The following is an 18,515-nucleotide window of genomic DNA, read 5'->3' on the forward strand; positions in this document are numbered from 1 at the left end:
CTCACAAGTAGTAAATTATGCACAAAGGGAATTACTTAGTTGATATAAACAAAATATTTCTGCCTTGACTACCTAGATTTTCCAAATCAAAGTAGGTATTGGGGCCCCAATGATAAGTGTCCTGCTTTTTTCTTCACTTTAAATGGAAACCTGACCACTGCGTTCATATATACCAGAAATTTGGCTCAATTACGTCCCGGGGCCTCCTTGGATTTCAGTAATGTCCACTGTCTTAATATCTGATTTTGATTTTCCTTGTTAACTTTATCATCATTATCATCCTTCCATCTGTAAGCGTATGGAACTCCCAGGTAGCCAACCAAGGTGCAAATCAATGCTGCTGCTACCTTTCACAAGTATTATTCAGAGAACCGTGTAGAGACATCTAAATCCAAAATAAAGAACCCTAGAGTGAGAATTTGATTAGGCAGTATTAGAACATGGAAGTTAAAAAGAAGAAGTAGGCTGCAAATTACTGACCGAAGAGCTCTGTATCTAAGTTAAGATCAGGAAGGATAAGGGCAAAGGAGTATGCAGAGAAAAAAAAAAGTTTATTTATCAGAAAGAACTCAGAATCTGAGTCCTAACAATAATCATGGCAACATATGTCAAGTCATAGACTTCCTTCTCCTTATTCTCTCTCTCCACTTTATTTCTTGTAAATAGACCTGAAACCCAGAATGTACCAACACAACACTAGTAATTCCTATGTTTTCAAGGAAACATTAAACAATTAAACAATTTAATTAAACAATTAAAACAACTGGTTACCTTTTCGGCTCCCGTAGACTTGTTTCCCAGGATGACTGACATCACGAACTGACTGATTGTAAAAACCAATAAGCAGTATTTGTGCTTAATAAGAATAGGAAGTGAAACATGGATAGTGCATATAATGAATTTTGATAAGGAGCAAAAGAAATCGATGCAAACATTTGGGTTCCTAATCCCATGGTAAAAAGCTGCTAAGCCTTTTGGTTTGTTTTCAGAAATTGTATTTCAATACAAATTACCAAGTGCATATTTCAAAAGCCATTTCCTGCGAGAACCCCCGGGAAGCCATGTCTCTGCCATGGGTCTCCTTGTTCCATAGCAGGATGTGTCACATTTGCCAAGTCCTCCCTGCTGGAAATTCTTCTCTTCTGCTGCTATGAACAGCCAACATCATCTATGGCACAGGCTAGCTCAGGGAGAGATTTTTTTTTTTTTCACTGCCGCTTGGTCGTTAGTGACAGGACACACGAAATAATCTAGGATTCTGTGTCCAAGCATATATTTGCCATTGTAGTATTACCACACGTAGAGAGCATTTCAACCGAATTTGTTTTCCACATTGCCATCTTTGTTTTTATTTACCAGTTAACTTTCCAGCCCACAACAGCTACTAGTTGTTTTATGCCTAGTTCTCCTTCAAAGTGGGAAGTAATTCCATCCTGGGAACTCACAGTTTATTTATAGAAAGAATCATCACACTTCTATCTGCTCATTTCCTTCTATAAGTTCCAGAAATATAGAAAATTTAGTACAGTAAGTGATTGATTTAAAAGGAAGTCCTGCTGACACAAAAATAATTATAAGAAGACAGAGTGAGTTATTGGGGGAAAAGCCAACTTTAGGAAGATATTTCTTGTGTTTGAGGTCTCCTTGCAGTGGAATCGGAGGGCGGTGCTTTAACTCCCGGGCTGGACTCAGAGAAATCAGCTGCAATAACTAAAGAAGTTTCTTACTGCTGACACGTGGGCAGGTTTGCCATGTGTTGCCATAAACATGGCTGTTATTTTCTCCTTGCACTATGTCAGAAAATAGTCGTTTGCTCAGATTTGGCACAGCTGCTGAAATGCTGCTGTACCAATTCTCACCGTGAAAATTCACAAAGCATTTTTTTTTCTATATGTAACTAAGCAGTCACACGGAAATGTGTATTGGAAACTGGGTAAAACCATCAGGATTCAGAAGGGAACTCGCCCGTCCTTAGGAAAAGAGGGCTTTTCGGAGAACCAAAAACACAGGCATTTTATTAAAATTACATCAAGGTAAATCACCTTCCTTTGAACATGTCGGCTTTTTTGTAGGCTTCGATCTGTGCGTTATGAGGGAAGTAGGACTCGGTTCCAGAACAGCATTTCCATTCTCTGCACAGTCATCCTCGTTGCTTAGATGTGGCCGCAGCGTAGAATGTGTGAGCACTAACTTGGTTATTTAATCTCGAATGTGTATTTGATTTCAGCTGCTCATACGACTATAAACATATTGAAAAAGGCCAGAGGCTGACCTAACGCAGTGGTCTTACGATAGAACTTAATGGTCTTTATTCCATCTTAAAGGGTATCAGAACAGAGGTAAACCAAGAGCCTGTTGGTAACCAGTCACCTCCAAGGTTTAAGAACCATCACAGGAGGACGGGAGCATACATCCTCCTTGAATTTGCAAATCAGATCATTTCATCCCTATTTCTTTTCGTTTGGAAGCAACTAGGGCTAGAGAGGGAAGGTGACTTGCCCAAAGCCAAGTAACATATTAAGACCAATCTGGTCTACAACCTGTTTCTCCTGACTCACAGGATAATGCTATTTCCATTACACTGTTCTATTTGGAAGTTCCAAGGAGGAGAATGAGGATCTGTGGGTGAGGCTGCAGGGAGACATTCCAATGTAGCATAAGGACATTTTCCATAAGGTTTTCTAGCAGCCCATAACTGGAATGAGCTAGATTTCAAAATACAGAGTTCTTTATCCGTACAAGTATCCAAAGTGACAAGGAGGATGGATGTTATTCAAGAAAATGTATCTGAATGCAAGCTTGGACTAGTTGTTCTTGGAGGACACGTCTAAGATCCTAGGATTCTCTGGTTTAGACACTAAAGTCATTGATGAAGCGAGTCAAAACTTTCAAATATCTCTTCTGTCCCATTCAAATCCTCGATCTACAATAGCTTAATTACTAATAGATGATATCCACTGGATATTAGAATAACAAATCAAGAACCCCAAATACCAGTTAGACGTGAAGCATCATTTTGGAAGAAACATAAGTTTCCTTCTAATTTTTAGTGTTTTCATTTTGTGTCAGCATTCCAAAAAGAATAGTCTCTGATGTTTAATTTTCTCACAAAGGAAAAAACAACTTCCTTTGTACATTGCACTGAAGGTGGCACTCTAGTAACAACCTCACGCCAGCAGCGATAAGATGTGCTCATATTTATGATTTCAGTCCTACATTTCAGTTTTGAGGTTATTTCTTGAGCTTGGCAAATGGAACACAAAGGTTAGTTTATTGTTATATCATCTTCTCTAATTAGAGTTGGGTCTATTTTTTTTTTTTATTATTTACCCTCAATTAGATAGAATTGAAAATTATTACAAAGAATTTTAGTTCAGGCTATAGCTCAACAGACTATATTAAGAATAGCAACCACAAATTATCTGAATTATAAAAAAGACTCTCAGCAATACTTATTTGAATTTCATTCCATGGAGACAAAGTTTTCTTTAAAAAAAAAAAAGACCCCTTCAATCACAAAGAGTATTCCTTCAGGTACTAGTTAACAATTCATTCAAAATTAGCAGTTTTACACTTTGGAATCATACTTCACTTCTAAACAGTCACAGTGTTAAATGTATAAATAACCTCTCCCGAATTAATGTTTATGTAGAAAAGAATAGAAGGGAATAAAAATATTTCGTTTGGTTTGTTGCTGACATGTTACAAAGCACATTGACCCTCTGGCCTCCCCGCGCCCCCACTTCTCCCTGCCTGCTGCCAGGGCAGCTCCATAGCTCCTTGTTCAAACATCCTCTTTTGTGACAGTGGCCAAGTGCTCCCACTCCCATTAAAATTCTAATTCTGTTTGATGTTTTTTCTTTCTACCTGACTCACATTCAAATACCAAATTCACATTGCAGCTAGTTCACAGGTGCACACGTGTGTTAACACTCTCGGGGTATTTTAAGAGAGGGTATTGAGGAGGAGAGGAGGAGACCATGTTCGTAGGACAAATGGGGGCGTGTCGGGCCTGCGACGAACAGTGGACTGAGTCCTCTCTCTCTTTCAGTCGTATCACATGTAAAGCTCATGGAGCTCCACTCGATTGGAACTGGCGGACCGACTTAAACCTACTCTCCTAAAGACCCACGTGTGTCCCCTAAGCGGCTTTCATTCATTCGACCACGGTCATATTGGAGTGGGGAGAAGGGGGTGGGGGGTTCAGTTAGTCGAGGCTGTCCTGTGGAAAGGACATTTAAATTAAAGACCAAAAGGGTGAGCTCGAATTAGTTGTTGAAGAGTGGGGCTGGTGCGGAGCATTTGAAACTGAGGGAGCAACACAGTCCCAGCCCCCGGTGTGGGAATTAGCTCATTGTGTTTTGCGGGTGAAGTAGGCAGAGGCTAGACCAGGGGTTGGCAGGCTTATTGGGCAGAGGGCCAGAGAGCAGATACTTAAGGCTTTGTGGGCCATGTGGTCTTTGCGGTAACGAGTCAGCTCTGCTGTTGGAGCCCGGAAGCAGCTGTGGAGAGTAAGTAAACAAACCAAACGGGTGGGGCTGTGTTTCAGTGAAATTTCATCAAGGAAACAGGTGGTGTGGGCGGATTGGCCCCCAAGCCACGGTGCTGACCCCCAGGCTAAATTGCGAAAGGCCTGCGAGGAGTCTGACTACCAGGTACTTTGAGAAGTAAATGGAGGTTTATAAAGCCTGGAGGTGCCCTGATTAGGTAACTGGAAAGTGAGGCCCAGAGTATAAGTGGGCCAACCAGTCAGGGAGATCTTTCGGTAGTACTGAAAAAAGATGAAGGCGATCGAAGCTGTTAAGGACAGAGGCAGTGTGTGGCTGTGGGCCGGATTGTGAATGAAGACTCTACCGGCCTTGCCCATAGACCGGATACGTGAGTCGAGGGTGACAGGGGAGCCAAGGGGGCTTCTCGGAGTCCTCTGCCCTGAGCAGCTGGGTTGAAGAATATGCCGTTCACTGAGATGAGGACCTCCAGGGGAGTTGGAAATGGCTGGAAGCCTTCAAGGTGTCGGGTAGGCGGGTGCCTTTTTGTCCAACAGGAGCTCTGAGGAGCAGCTTAGGCCAGAGACAGAATTGACACTGGCGGTCACAGAAGGAGGTCACAGAATGAAAACGCAAGGCCCAGCAACGATTGCAGCTGGTTCAGGCTTTGGTTTTCAGTGTCATCCGTGCGTCCACGGTACCGAAAGCACATGAGGTGCTTGTTAGAATTCAGATCCTCAGACCCCTTCTGAACCAGAATACCTGTGGGCAGGGCCCAAGAACGTGCATTTTAAGCTTTCCAGGCTATTCTTCTTTACCTTAAATTGCGAGAATCTCTGCTGTTGAAGCAGCTTGGAAGGGAAAGCACCTGCAAAAGAGAGAAATTGGGACCAGAGAAGAGCGTGTCAAGAAGGAGGGGGTGACCGACCGTGTCCAGTGTTGCTGAGAGACATCAGTGCTATCTCACCAGGATTGTCTGGTACCAGTCCCACTTGGACGGCATCCAAGACAGATGTCAGAACAGCTGTGGGACTCCGTGCCCTAACAGAACACAGAATCCACAGATGGAGATAGTCTGAGAAATGAGATAAGAATCAGGACCAAAAGACTGGGTCAAGTGGTAGCAAAAGATGAGCGCAAAGAAGACTTCAGGATTCCAGAGGAAATGTGTATGGAGACTGCAGGGCTGGCAGCCGGGTCCTATCCAGCCACAAGGTCAAAGTGCGTGCCTAGAGTCAGCCCCAGAGGGCATCAGGGGTGGGCTGTCAGGGAAGGTCACCAAACCCCGGCGTTTCTGAGAGGCTTTATGCCCAGCGGCGCTGCCCACCAGGGATGAGGAACAAATAGGGAAATCTTGGCCCTTCAGTGGCTTGCTGCAGGCTTTGAACTGGAGCAAACTGGGGCAGGAACACACCACCCTTCCCCCTCCCCGCACCAGGGCAGCATTTCCTCAATAGAGTGCGTTCTTTACGTTGAAGTTAATGCACTTCCCCTGAGTCCCCACTCTGTGTCTTCTCCGGGTTGAGTGCTGCGGGGTGCGGAATAGTGGGACCACGTCCCAGCTCCCATAGAGACCACAGCCCAGTAGAGGAGGCCGATGTGAAAATGACTGATGAGAACCCCACATCCTCACTGCTGTAATAGAAAGACAGCACGCTGCTTGAACAGGTGTTCAGCCGTGGGGAGCAAAAGCAGGTATCATTTGACCTTACCTTTGAATGATGCATTGGATTTTGATAGGTGGAGAGGGAAGTTCCGGCTGAGAGCACAGTTTGTGTAAAGGCGGAGAGGGACAGGAGAGCCTGGTGTTCTCAAGGTACTGGACGGTTCCTGAGGGGTATCTCTAACTGCTTACCTGCCACCCTCGCTCATGCCACTTCCTGATACCTAGCTCTTTCTAGCATTGTTTACTCTTTGCCTTCTTTCTTGCAAAGTCTCCTCTCTCTTTGTTGCAGTTGCTCCTTTTGCCCCCACATGCCATAATCCTTTCCAATAAATTCTCTAATAAATGAACACAAGAATGAGCAAATACTGCATGCCAGGTGCTGAGGTATATACTCAGAAAGACAATGGAGAACAAGACATCCTCCTTCCTTCAAAGATCTTGCAGCTCGGTTCTTTCCAGCAACGTTTGCCTTAACACAGAAGTTTGGCATTGTTAAGGCAAAAATCGCACTTTGTAGTGATACCACAGAATTTTGACTCTGTCATGCATGGGCCTGTACTTCTGGCTGTTTATCTCCAATCTGAATTAGAAAGGACTGAAGTCAAGGTGTTTTCTCAATCAAGTGCAAGAGTTTGTACTTCCTTCTAGCTCAACAAAGCCCTTGAGGGAGTTTGGGGTTATTGTTTTCGAAACCTTGAAAGCTGGGCAGGCTGTTGCACTACTCCTGCTTCGACTGGCGGGTGTTCGCTGCTGAGCTCAAACGTAGCTTTTGTTGCTGGGACTTGTGTTGTTCTAATTCTTTTCAGGCATCTCAGGGATGAACGAATTGAGTACTGCAGATTTTTAAAAACAGCTCTCAACTATTCCATTCCAGGCAAAATCTCTGCACCCTCCTAGCAATTTCCACATGAGGTCTTTGTGTCTCCCAGTTCACCCTCGCCGCTGCTTTCAGGCGATAGGGAGGGTGTCATTTCATTTCTTTCTTTGCCTCCCTTTCCTGTTTTTCCTCTTTCTCTATAAGGAAGAGTCCATTTTCATTTTCTTTTGTGCGTGTGTCTGCTCTGCATTTGAGGAAGGAGGGTCTGGGTGAGCTGTCACCTTTCCGTGAACAGAGATCATCCTTGGAGTGTGGCTTAGAAATAAAGCAACAGGCTGGGTGGTCTAGTCAGTTGCACTTGGGTCTCAGTAATTAGAACCCTGTGGATGAAATATTAACAGAGTGAAGAGAAGGAGCCTATTCCCTCTAACCTGAAACTGAGTTTCCATTTTGGCCTCTATGGTACCAAAAGAAAAAAAGAAAAAAAAAAAAGCCCCAAACCGCTCTTGTTAAGGAATACTCACTATCTACCTCCCCCTTCTTCCCATGGTGCTTCTGTTCATAGAGGTGCTCGATTGTGTCCCATGAGAAGTGGATTTGGGGAAGAGGTGTCTGTTGAGTTGATTCCCTACTCCATGAGGGTACAGCGAAGAAAGGCAGGAAACCCAGTCTTGCACGCAAAGTGGTAAGGAGACAGCATCGTTTAGGATCTCAGACTATAATGACAAAAGAGGGGAGGAGGCTCCGGATACATTTGTTGAAGCTCTGTGGTTTCACTCTTCTGAAGTTCTAGTTCGTTCTTTCTTTCTTTCTTTCTTTCTTTCTTTCTTTCTTTCTTTCTTTCTTTCTGTCTGTCTGTCTGTCTCTGTTGGAGGGAGGAGAAATGACTGCTACGCTCTTTATCATGTGTCATGCTGTGGTTAGCCATGCCTGTCCTCCCTTCTTCACTTCCTTGTGGATGTACATTTGCCTACCACTAATAGCAACACTCAAAATTATTTTATAGTCATGATGATCCCCTACGTAGCAGCCCAGGATAGGGCTGCAAACTTTTTGGAGCAGGTAGGAAGATGAAATCTAATACCATTTTCCAGCTTTAAACATCATTACCCACTTGCACAGCAAAAATTGAGACATTTCACAGGGCACTGAGTTTAGTTTTTCCTCACAGGGGAAAGGTCAGAAAAGAGGAGCAAAATTAATTTGGAAAGAGACTGACTATAAATGAATTGAATTAAACAGAGTCAAAGGACTCATCATCCTGGAAAAGTTGAATAAAAATTTTAAAAGAGGACCTTTCCTGTGTTATGTTTTCATTCAAAAAATAGAACTGGACTTTTTCTCCTCTCACCTTCCCCACTTCTGCCCTCAACTTCCATATAAATACACTAAACAACACTTCAGGTTTTTCTTTGTGACCTAATATGTTCAGACATTGTTGCTTGTTTGTTTCAGTTTTCTTGTAGGTTTCGATATTGAACACATGCAGGCTGGCTCCAGGCATCTGCCCAACAGAGATCTCCCCGGATGTGGGCCTAGAAGACAATGATAGAACACTCCAAAGGTCAAGTGTGGCTAATGCTTTTCTCCATCTGGTAATGTATCTGGGTTGGTTTTTTTTTTCTCCTTCTTGCTGTCTCTCCATGGGAGTGCTGCTAAAAAACGAGTGATTAAGTACACAAAACTGTCCAACTCAAGGGAATCCCAGCATATCAAAGAGGCTAATAACTTCTTGGCAAGTTCCCATGCCTGAGCAAAATAGACAATTTTATCAGCACTGGTGGTTCAAGGTGGAAAAAAATATCAGCAACTTTAGAAAAGTCTGGTCTATTGGGATACTCTGCAAAGCATAAATAGCTCTGGCACCAAGGATTCTAGAAACTCAGTGACACTGCTCTGTCAGACTATTTGTTTGTCTTAAGCCAGTACCATACTGTTTTAATTGTTGTCGCTTCGAAATATATTTCGAAGTAAGGAATTGTGATGCTTCCAGCTTTGTTCTCCTTTCTCGAGATTATTTTGGCATTTGGGGTCCTTTGTGGTGCTATATGAATTTTAGAATTGGTTTTTCTATTTCTGTAGAAAATACCACTGAGATTTTGACAGGAATTGCATTAAATTCATAGATTGCTTTGGGTAGTATGGACAATTTTAAAACATTAGTTCTTCCAATTGAACACAAGACATCTTTCCATTTATTTGGTTTTTTTAAAAATTTTTTTTCACCAGTGTTTTGTCATTTTCAGTGTACAAATCTTTTTATCTTCTTGGCTAAGTTTATTCCTGAGTATTTTATTCCTTTTGATGCTATTATAAATGGGATTGTTTTCCTAATTTCATTTTCAAATAGTTCAACATTAGTATATAGAAATGCAGATTTTTCTATGTTGATTTTGTATCCTGCAACTTTACTGAATTTATTAGTTCTAATATTTTTTGTTGTTGTTGGAGTCTTTAGTGTTTTCTATATATAAGATCATATCATCTGCAAACAGAGACACCTTTCCTTCTTCCTTTCCTATTTGGATGACTTTTATTTCTTTTTAGTTGTTCAGGCTAGGACTTCCAGTACTATGTTGAATGGAAGTGGCCATAGTATGAGAGGGCATACTTTCCTTGTTCCTGAGCTTAGTGGGAAAACTCTCAGCTTTTCACTATTGAATATGATATTAGCTGTGGACCTGTCATATATGGTTTTATTATGTTGAAGTGATTTCCTTCTATTTCTACCCTATTGAGAGTTTGTATCATGGAAGTTTGTTAAATTTAATCAAGTGCTTTTTCTACATCTATTGAGATGATCATGTGATTTTTATCCTTCATTCTGTTGATGTGGCTTATCACATTAATTGATTTTCATATGTTGAGCCATCTTTGCATCCTTGGAGTAAATCCCACTTGGCCATGGTGTATATGATCCTTTCAATGTGCTGTTGAATTCAGTTTGCTCGTGTTACAAAGGAATTTTAAACAAAGTGTTTAATTTAAAAAATATACAATGTTTAAAAAACTTAAAAAGATTAACAATGAGGGGCGCCTGGGTGGCTCAGTCCGTTGAGCATCCAACTCTTGGTTTCACCTCAGGTCATCATCTCAGGGTCGTGGGATGCAGCCCCATGCCATCGGGCTCAGCACTTAGCAGGGAATCTGCTGGAGATTCTCTCTCTCCCTCTCCCTCTGCCCTTCCCCCCACTCAAGCATGAACATGTGTTCTCTCTCTCTCTCTCAAATAAATAAATGAATATTTTTTAAAAATAAGATTAGGGGCGCCTGGGTGGCTGAGTCAGTTAAGCATCTGCCTTCAGCTCAGGTCATGATCCCAGGGTCTTGGGATCAAGCCCCATATGGGTCTCCCTGCTCAGTGGGGAGCCTGTTTCTCCATCACCCTCTGCCCCTCCCCAACTCGTGTGCTCACTCTTCTCTCTCTCTCTGTCTCTCTCAAGTAAATAATCTTTTTAAAAAATAAAAAAATAACAATGAAACCGAAGTCTCTCTCTTATCTCTGACCCACAGAGTCTCTGAGGGTCAGGGATAAGAGGTCTAAGAAAGCTGTAAGAAACAGATGAGGATTGTGGTCCTTACTCATCTATTAATTACCTCCTTGAACTCAGTGGGTCCTGTCCCCCTTTTCATTCTCAGCCTCCCAATCTATCAAATGAGGGTATTAGTTTCTTTTATTTTTACCCTAAAAAGCTAGTTGCTTTTATAGTTATCAGTCAATGAAAAGTAATTCAAGCAACAGATAAAGACAAAAGAAAACAAAACTGAAGAGACGTATATGACCCAGAGCAACTCTTCCTCCGATCTGGAGTCTCACCCCCGAACCGCAACCCAGAGTCAACTGCCGCTAACAGTTTCTTGGATATCTTTCCCGGGATTTTTTTAGTCCTATCCAGGCATATGTACATATTTTCTTTTACGTTTTCTTCCAGTGGAAGAATACAGAGGCCTCTATACAGGAAGAGGCAGAAAAGCATAGCGCTTAATATAGTGCAGTCTTGGGAAGCCAGACTACCTGGGTTTACAGCAGGCTTCTGTCACATACCGGCTGTTTGAACATGGCCGTGCCACTTAACTTTCTGTGTACCTCTAGTTCCTTATCTGTAATATTGGGATGATAAAAGAGCCTACTTCATAGGGTTTGATGTAAAGAATAAGCGAATTAATAAACAAAGGGCCAGTTGCAGTCACTCAGTAATTATTAAATGCGAGTTAGTCTACCCTTTATTTCTTTGCATCTAATGTATATAGAGCATCTTGCTCCATGAGCAGCTTCCCTATCTGCCACCATTCTTTTTAATGCCCTTATATTATTCGAACCAAAATTTATGTAATCAGTCATCTACTGATGAACACTGAGGTAGTTTCCAGGCTTTTGCTGTTAAAAACATTACTGCAGGGAAATTCTTTGCACATGCTACATTTGCACACACATGTGAATGTATTGTTAGGATAATTTTTGAGAAGAGGAATTGCTAGGTTTAAGTGGATGTACACTTAAAATGTTGATCTGTAATGCCTAATTGACTTCCAATAAGCTATACCAATTTATTCTCCCATCAACATTGTATGAGAGTGTTTCCCCACACCGACAAAAACTTGTCTCATATATTTACCATTCCAATATGTGAAAAATAGTATCTCATTACTGTTTTAATTTGCATATCTTTAATTATGATTGAAGCTAAACATCTTTTTCTATGTTTATAAGCTATTTATACTTCCTTTTATATTAACTGCTTGTTTATGTCCTTGACAATTAATGGTTTTTAAAGCTGATTATCATTTTAAAAATTATCGTAAATCGATCCTATTGTATGGAAGTTTCTAGAATTTTGACACCAAATTAAAAAAAAAACCTCCTGCATCGCCCATTTTACAGAGGAGGAAACCAAGTCTCAAAGAATTTAAATTACATAATTTTAGAGCTAGGTAATGACAGAGTTGGAATTTTAACACGTCCTTTTTTTTCTTTTTTTTTCTAATGGGAGCAGCTGCACTGCTTTTTAAACAATACACTTTTCATCTTTGCTTTGCTAATATGTAGGTACAGCCATAATTGTCTCCCTACACACTCTTTGCTTCGCTGTAAGGCAACCATATGCTTCAGTATGTGGAATGTCCTATTGACTTGGCTTTCCTATAAACGTGTAGTGTCGATGAGTAAGTAATCCCACTGCAGTCACCACTAAATATTTCCAAGAAAAGGCTTTTCACAGGACACACTGGTTCTTAGAATAGCACCTCCAGCACCTCCCCACTAGTCCCACAAGTTTTATTTTGTTTCAGTGTTTCTTCATCTATCGTGTCTCCTCGGGAGATTAATATGCTCACATTGTATTTCATTTCTTGGTGTTCTGAAACATTAGGGAATAATAGGGTCAATGGAATTGTTTTTATTAAAATGATATTTATTGGGATGTTAATTTCAGACTGATATGAATCCGTACAGGTCAGGTGAATCTGGAGGGAAAGCACTGAGGAAAGGAGATGGGTATACAGGGCAGGGTGCATAGGGGTGAGAACAAGACAGAACTTTCTTCCCTCAGTATTGAAACTAAGCACTTTGTATTCTCATCTGTAAATAGAATGAATACTGCTGTTATTGGAGTGCTTACCGTGTTCTGGGCACCGTGCTAAGCTTTTCACAGGCGTTATCTCATTTAATTCTCACAAACCTTGTGAGACGAGTATCATTTTGTATATGAGAAAAATTATGTTCAGGAAGTCTAAAGAGTACCCGAGGTCAAATAATTAGTAGTTGGTAGAGCCAGATTGAAGCCCAGGACTTCTGATAGTAAACTTCACATGCATTTCACTGTGTTATGTTATCTCCAGATATAGAACATATGGCCTGAAGTTAGGTTATAAGAGAGATAGAAAACAAGATGCTGATCCATGTGTGAACAATTAGAGATGTCAGAAATGGAATTATTAGCCTCCAATTTTAGAGAGCTCCTGCTAGACAGTTGGATAGGACATTTATGCATCAGATGAACCATGCCCTAGATCACTATTTTTCAAAATTGTTCCATAGAACACTGATTCTTCAGGCTAAGGGTGATTTTTTAAAAATTGGTTCTATGCTCAAATAATTGTGGGAAATGTTGATTTTATTAAACAGGTTTATTTGCTGCAGTACTTATCAGAGTGTTTATTGTACTAAAGTGCATTTTAACACTCCAAGACACGGGATGGAGTGTTCTGTGTTTCCCAGTCTAACTTAACTTGCAATTCCCTTTTAAAGGTTTCATGTGCCATGGAACACACTTTGGAAATCTGGACTAATTGGAATCTCAAGTCCCTTCTTAACTCCGAATATATATATACATTTTCATGATTCTGTTGGTGGCCATGAAGACCCAAGGGAAGGCTGCTATGTATATGCATCCTTATCTTATGTTCTTGCCTTAATTAATCTTTAAGTGTTCTACCCTGTAAGTTCTTCACTCAGCTCAAGGTGATATTTTCTGTAAAATTTTTGGCAGGATTATGGGTAGTTCAAATATTAGCTAGAAGGTTGAACTGGATCACGGGTTCCCAAATCTAACTGCACATCAGACTCAACTAAGGTATTTGTTATACATGTAAATTTCTGGACCTAATTCCCAGAAATTCTGGTTCTATATTTTGGGGGAGGCTCTAGAAACCATTTTTAACAAGTGCTCCAATTGTTCTGAAGTATACGTTTGGTCCATGGCGAACATTTGGAAAGAGCCTAAGATATAGAGTGAAGAGAGGCTGTGGGGATGCTACAGAGAAGTTGTCAACCTCATCCGTGTACCAGTTTCAAGAGTTCTACCCAAAACCTTGGAAACCAAAAGAGTAGGGCTTGTGAATGTCTCCTTCCGAAACACTCTACAAATGAATCTAATGTTGCTGGGTCCCTAGGGACTTCTGACCAGCAATGATAGCCTTTGAGTTTATGAGTGTGACATGTCCTTACTTCATGAAGAGAAACATGGTGTCCAGGATGAGGCCTGTTATAATCTCAACTTGGTGCTATGTTAATGAGATGAGAACTGGGTAGGACTGTGCTCACATATGACCATCACTCTAAGAGGAAGCAGGAACAAGGTCAGAGGGGAGGGACGGCCAATATGGATCGGATACATAACATAAGTAAGAAATAAACATTTCTCACTGGTCATGAAGACCCAAGAGAGGGCTGCTATATATCCTTATTGTATGATCTTGGTCTAAGCTGTAGGTGTTCTGTTGTATAAATTCCTTTTTGTCACAGGGACTTTGGAGTTATTTATTACTGTAACATAACTTAGTCCACCCTGGCTGATACAGCTATAAGTAGAAGAGTCAGAGTTGAACCTAGTCTATCCTACTTCTAAAATCTGTGTTCTTTTTTGTAACACAAGCCCTCCCAGATGGCTAGTGTAAATTCTATAGCAGTGAAAAAGAGTATCCCATTAGTTCATTCATGCAAATATTTGATAATCACTTGGGGGAACTATTATCGATGGGATTGATAAGTCAGATAGCTGAATGGTCTCTTCCAACTCTGGTATTGCCTGATTCTGTGACAACTATAGGAACCCAAGCGCAAAACTAGTGTGTGTGTGTGTGTGTGTGTGTGTGTGTGTGTGCGTGCGCGTGTGTATTCTCCCTTTTCTTCCTTTATAGGCCTAAGACCTATCTACTTTATATGGACCTTACTCAACCCCATCTCAATTGGTCTTTTTAAGGAAACAGAGGTTCTGCTTCTTTCCCAAACAGCTATGAAATTTGGCAACATGTCACAATGACCTATTGGCTTTTATTCCTAATGACGTCCTTGAGGAAAAAAAGCATTTGCATTTTAGCTTTGTCTTTTCTGGCACATGATACATTTTTACATTTATTTATAATGGGGGGGGGTTGCACCTTCCTGTAGATTCTCCAAGGCTAGTGCTATCCCCAAATACCGCTTCTCCATTGATGTCATAATAGGGATGTGGAATAATTTCTGGCTTGAGACCGTCTCATCACTATCATCACTTCTGTGTCATCACTGAAGAAGATATCATTATAGGTGTCACTTTATTAGAGCTAAAGTGTGATGAAAATAAATATATTTATCCAATTCTTATCCTCCCATGTTTTAAATATTCTTATTTCTTTTCTTGGTTACTACTCATGTAACCCATTCAACTGCAGAGACACCTATGAAAGAAGTGAATGGACTGTATTCACTTAGCTTTACATAAACAGAAACCACCAAATTATATCACAAAGTATTGTCAGCACCCTCAGAGATGGTTGTCAGTGTGTAGGGCATGGAATGCCTGCAAATAAAGACTTCCCCCTAGAACTTTGGGACCAAATCTGAAAATATCACTCTCTAAAACAACAAATATCAATTGGACATGATTGGACATCTTCAAAATAACTCACCATAATGAATGGCATGTAAATTTGGTATTGTTGAGAAAAGGCTACATCCTGCATCTCAGCCATGAAGATCAGTGCCTCTTAATTGAATACAGAAACCAGAAACCAGATTGCCTTTCAATCTAATTAAGGTCATCAGAGATATGTGTGCTCAGGAATGTAGTTATGCAGTTAGACTAAGTATGTTCTATGCACTTGCTAGTAAGATGCTCTGAGAAAAAAAAATTACATGGTTAAGTTGGTAAATACTGACCCCCCAAAACTTCAAAAGGTACATTACCATATCAAAGGCATTGAAAAGACCTGTAGAAAGAAATAGCTCTTTAGTTTTGCTTAGCCCAGCATTCTCCAAAGTATTTGCAAATGGACCCTTTTTTTTTTTTTGACAATGCCCTTTGAAACAGACCATGGAACTCATTTTGGCAATTACGGGGTTGAGGAAAAAGTAAGCTCTAAATATATCAAGTGTTTTGTGAGTGTGGAAAGAGTAACAGGATTTAAATGGAAATTCTTTCTGTTTTCTACTTGTGTTATCTTGAGCACCTTACTGACTCTTTGCTCTGAGCCTCAATTTTCTCTTCCGTAAAATGGAGATTCAAACGCGAGTGAAGTAACGTGTGCTGGTCCTCGAGCGGCAGTAGAGCTTGGTGGTTAAAGGCGTAGAGGCTGGAGCCACCTGGGTTTGAATCATGGCTCCTCTGCTACCTATGTGTGTGACGTTGAGCAAGTTATTTCAACATACTTTTCCTCTGTTTTCTCGTTTGTAAAATGAAAGGATAATAGTACCTACCAAAGAGGTTTGTTGTGGGCATCAAACGGCCTTGAAGTACTTCCAGCGAGCATTCCACTAAACGTCAGCTATTATTTTAGCTTAACCAATACTTAAGTCGGAGTAATTGCTCAATAAGCGGTAGTTAAATTTTAATCAGAAGTAAACATGTTAACAGTAGGGCTAGAGTCTGTATGAAACTCAGTGGGGCTGCGGGGATGGGCAGCAGGGGGAGAATTGAAAGCAGTAATGTTCTATATGTATCCAGTTACCTTGCCGAAGGTTGCTTTGATCAGCGGCCACAAAGATTCTCTCCGTAGCAGGTCAGCCCCTAACGCATTAGTCTGTCAAAGTTGAAGTATACTGTTACAATTCTTCAGCACTAATTTACCTTCTGGCCAGCTCCACATTTACCAAATACTTCTCTGTAAGGCTTTCCGAGAAACTTTCTTTCGTAGGAGAGACACAGGTTAGAATTACTTCCTCTTCAAGATTTCCACCTCAGCCCTAGTTTCTAAGGTATGTATTATTTGCAGTCGCATATTTCCAAAAGAGATTTACTATGAAGAGACTCATAGTAAAAGTGCATTCACAAAGGGTGACTTAAATAAATATCAGGAAGAGTTCAAAACCAAAGAGAGATGGGGGAGATAATTGTACCAGGAAAAGGGGAAGATATAATTATTGTAATAATGTACTAATTTTAGCTTTGAAGTCATTAAAATCTGAATTCCACTTACTTTTCAAATTCAGTCACTTCATTCCTGGTTTTAATTACCAATCTCACACCTTTATAAGAGTTAGAATTACACTGGCCATTCATGCAAATCTTCTTCAATGGTGAGCAACCTTAGTCCCCTAAAGCCCAGTGCTTACGTCTTTAAAGATTTATTTATTTGAGAGAGAGAGAGGCAGAGGGAATGGGAGAGGGAGAGAGAGAATCCCAAACTGACTTCCCCCACTGAGCACAGAGCCCGCCAAGGCGGAGCTCAATCTCAATCAGATCTGAGCCAAAATCAAGCGTCTGATGCTTAACCAACTGAGCCACTGAGGCGCCCTCCAGTGTTAAGTCTTTAAATCCTCAATTCCTGGTGGCAATTTTTTAAAGGAACTATTATGCATTTTATGGTACACACACACACACACACACACACACACACACACACACACACACACACACACATTTCCCCCTTCTATATCTGTCATTGGAGTGGATCTCCTCTTTCCTAGATCTATGTGCCTAATTACTGTTATTCTTGGGTCTTCTCAACTTTCCTCAACCCACTATGAAATTGTGTTATCCCCTCCTATTCCACTGAAGCAATGGAAACACCTCTGGTAAGGAAAGCAACAGTTTCCATCTTTGCAAGCCCAATGGACTGACTTCATCCTGCTTGCCTGCAAAGCAGCATTTGACATAGTCGACCACTCTGTCTTCTCCTGTCTTGGCTTCTGCATAAATACTTTCCTGATTTTCCTTCTTCATTAACAGCTTCTCAGTCTCCTATGCTGCTTCCTCCTTCTCTCCTAGACCTCTAAATATTTGGATTCCTCAGCATTCTGTTCTAGGATGATGCTTCCCCATCTATGAGTAAAACCCAAAGTACTAATGCTGGCCTACAAGATCCTACATGGTTTGCACCTCCACTCCCTTTCTGACCAGGTGGCCCATTTCTATCCTCCCCTTTACATCAATACTCTTTGAAATATTAATTACCACTTATTGTCTCCACTTTTTCTCTTCGGATTTTCTCTTGAACTCACTGTAATCATGCTTACATCCAAACCACACTACCCCACGGAACAGCTGTTATCAAGGTCACAAGTGACTTCCTGGTAGCCAAATATAAAGATCAGTGTTCAGTCCTCCCCTTATGTGATCTGTCCACAACATTTGGAAAGTTGATTGCCCTCTCCTTTGTAAAATACTAACTCATCTGATTCTAGGACACCACTATTTCTCATTTTTTCTCTTACCTTACTGATCTCTTTTGCTCTTTGCTTAGATCTTTCCCATCCTGCTGCCAACTAAACTTTGAAATGTCCCAAGGCTTAGTCTTGGATCTATGTTTTTCTCTATTTATACTCATTTCCTAGGTGGTCCAATCCAATCCTGTCCTGTGGCTATAAATACCATCTATATACTGATGACTCCCAGGTTTTTATCTCCTGCCCAGAATTCTTACATGAACTACAGATTTGTATGCATAACTGCCAACTGCACATCTGCACTAATAGGCATTTCAAACTTAACACATGCAACACCAAACTACTGACACCCCAGCCTAAAACTTGCTCCACCTATTATCTTTACCATTTCAGTAAATGGCAACGTTATTGTTGTTGTTCAGTTGTCTAAACCAAATGCTTTGGAATCCGCTTTGCCTCCTT

Source organism: Ursus americanus, chromosome X (genome assembly GCF_024610735.1).
Source record: "Ursus americanus isolate L20-20 chromosome X, mUrsAme1.1.p, whole genome shotgun sequence".
Lineage (NCBI taxonomy): Eukaryota > Metazoa > Chordata > Mammalia > Carnivora > Ursidae > Ursus > Ursus americanus.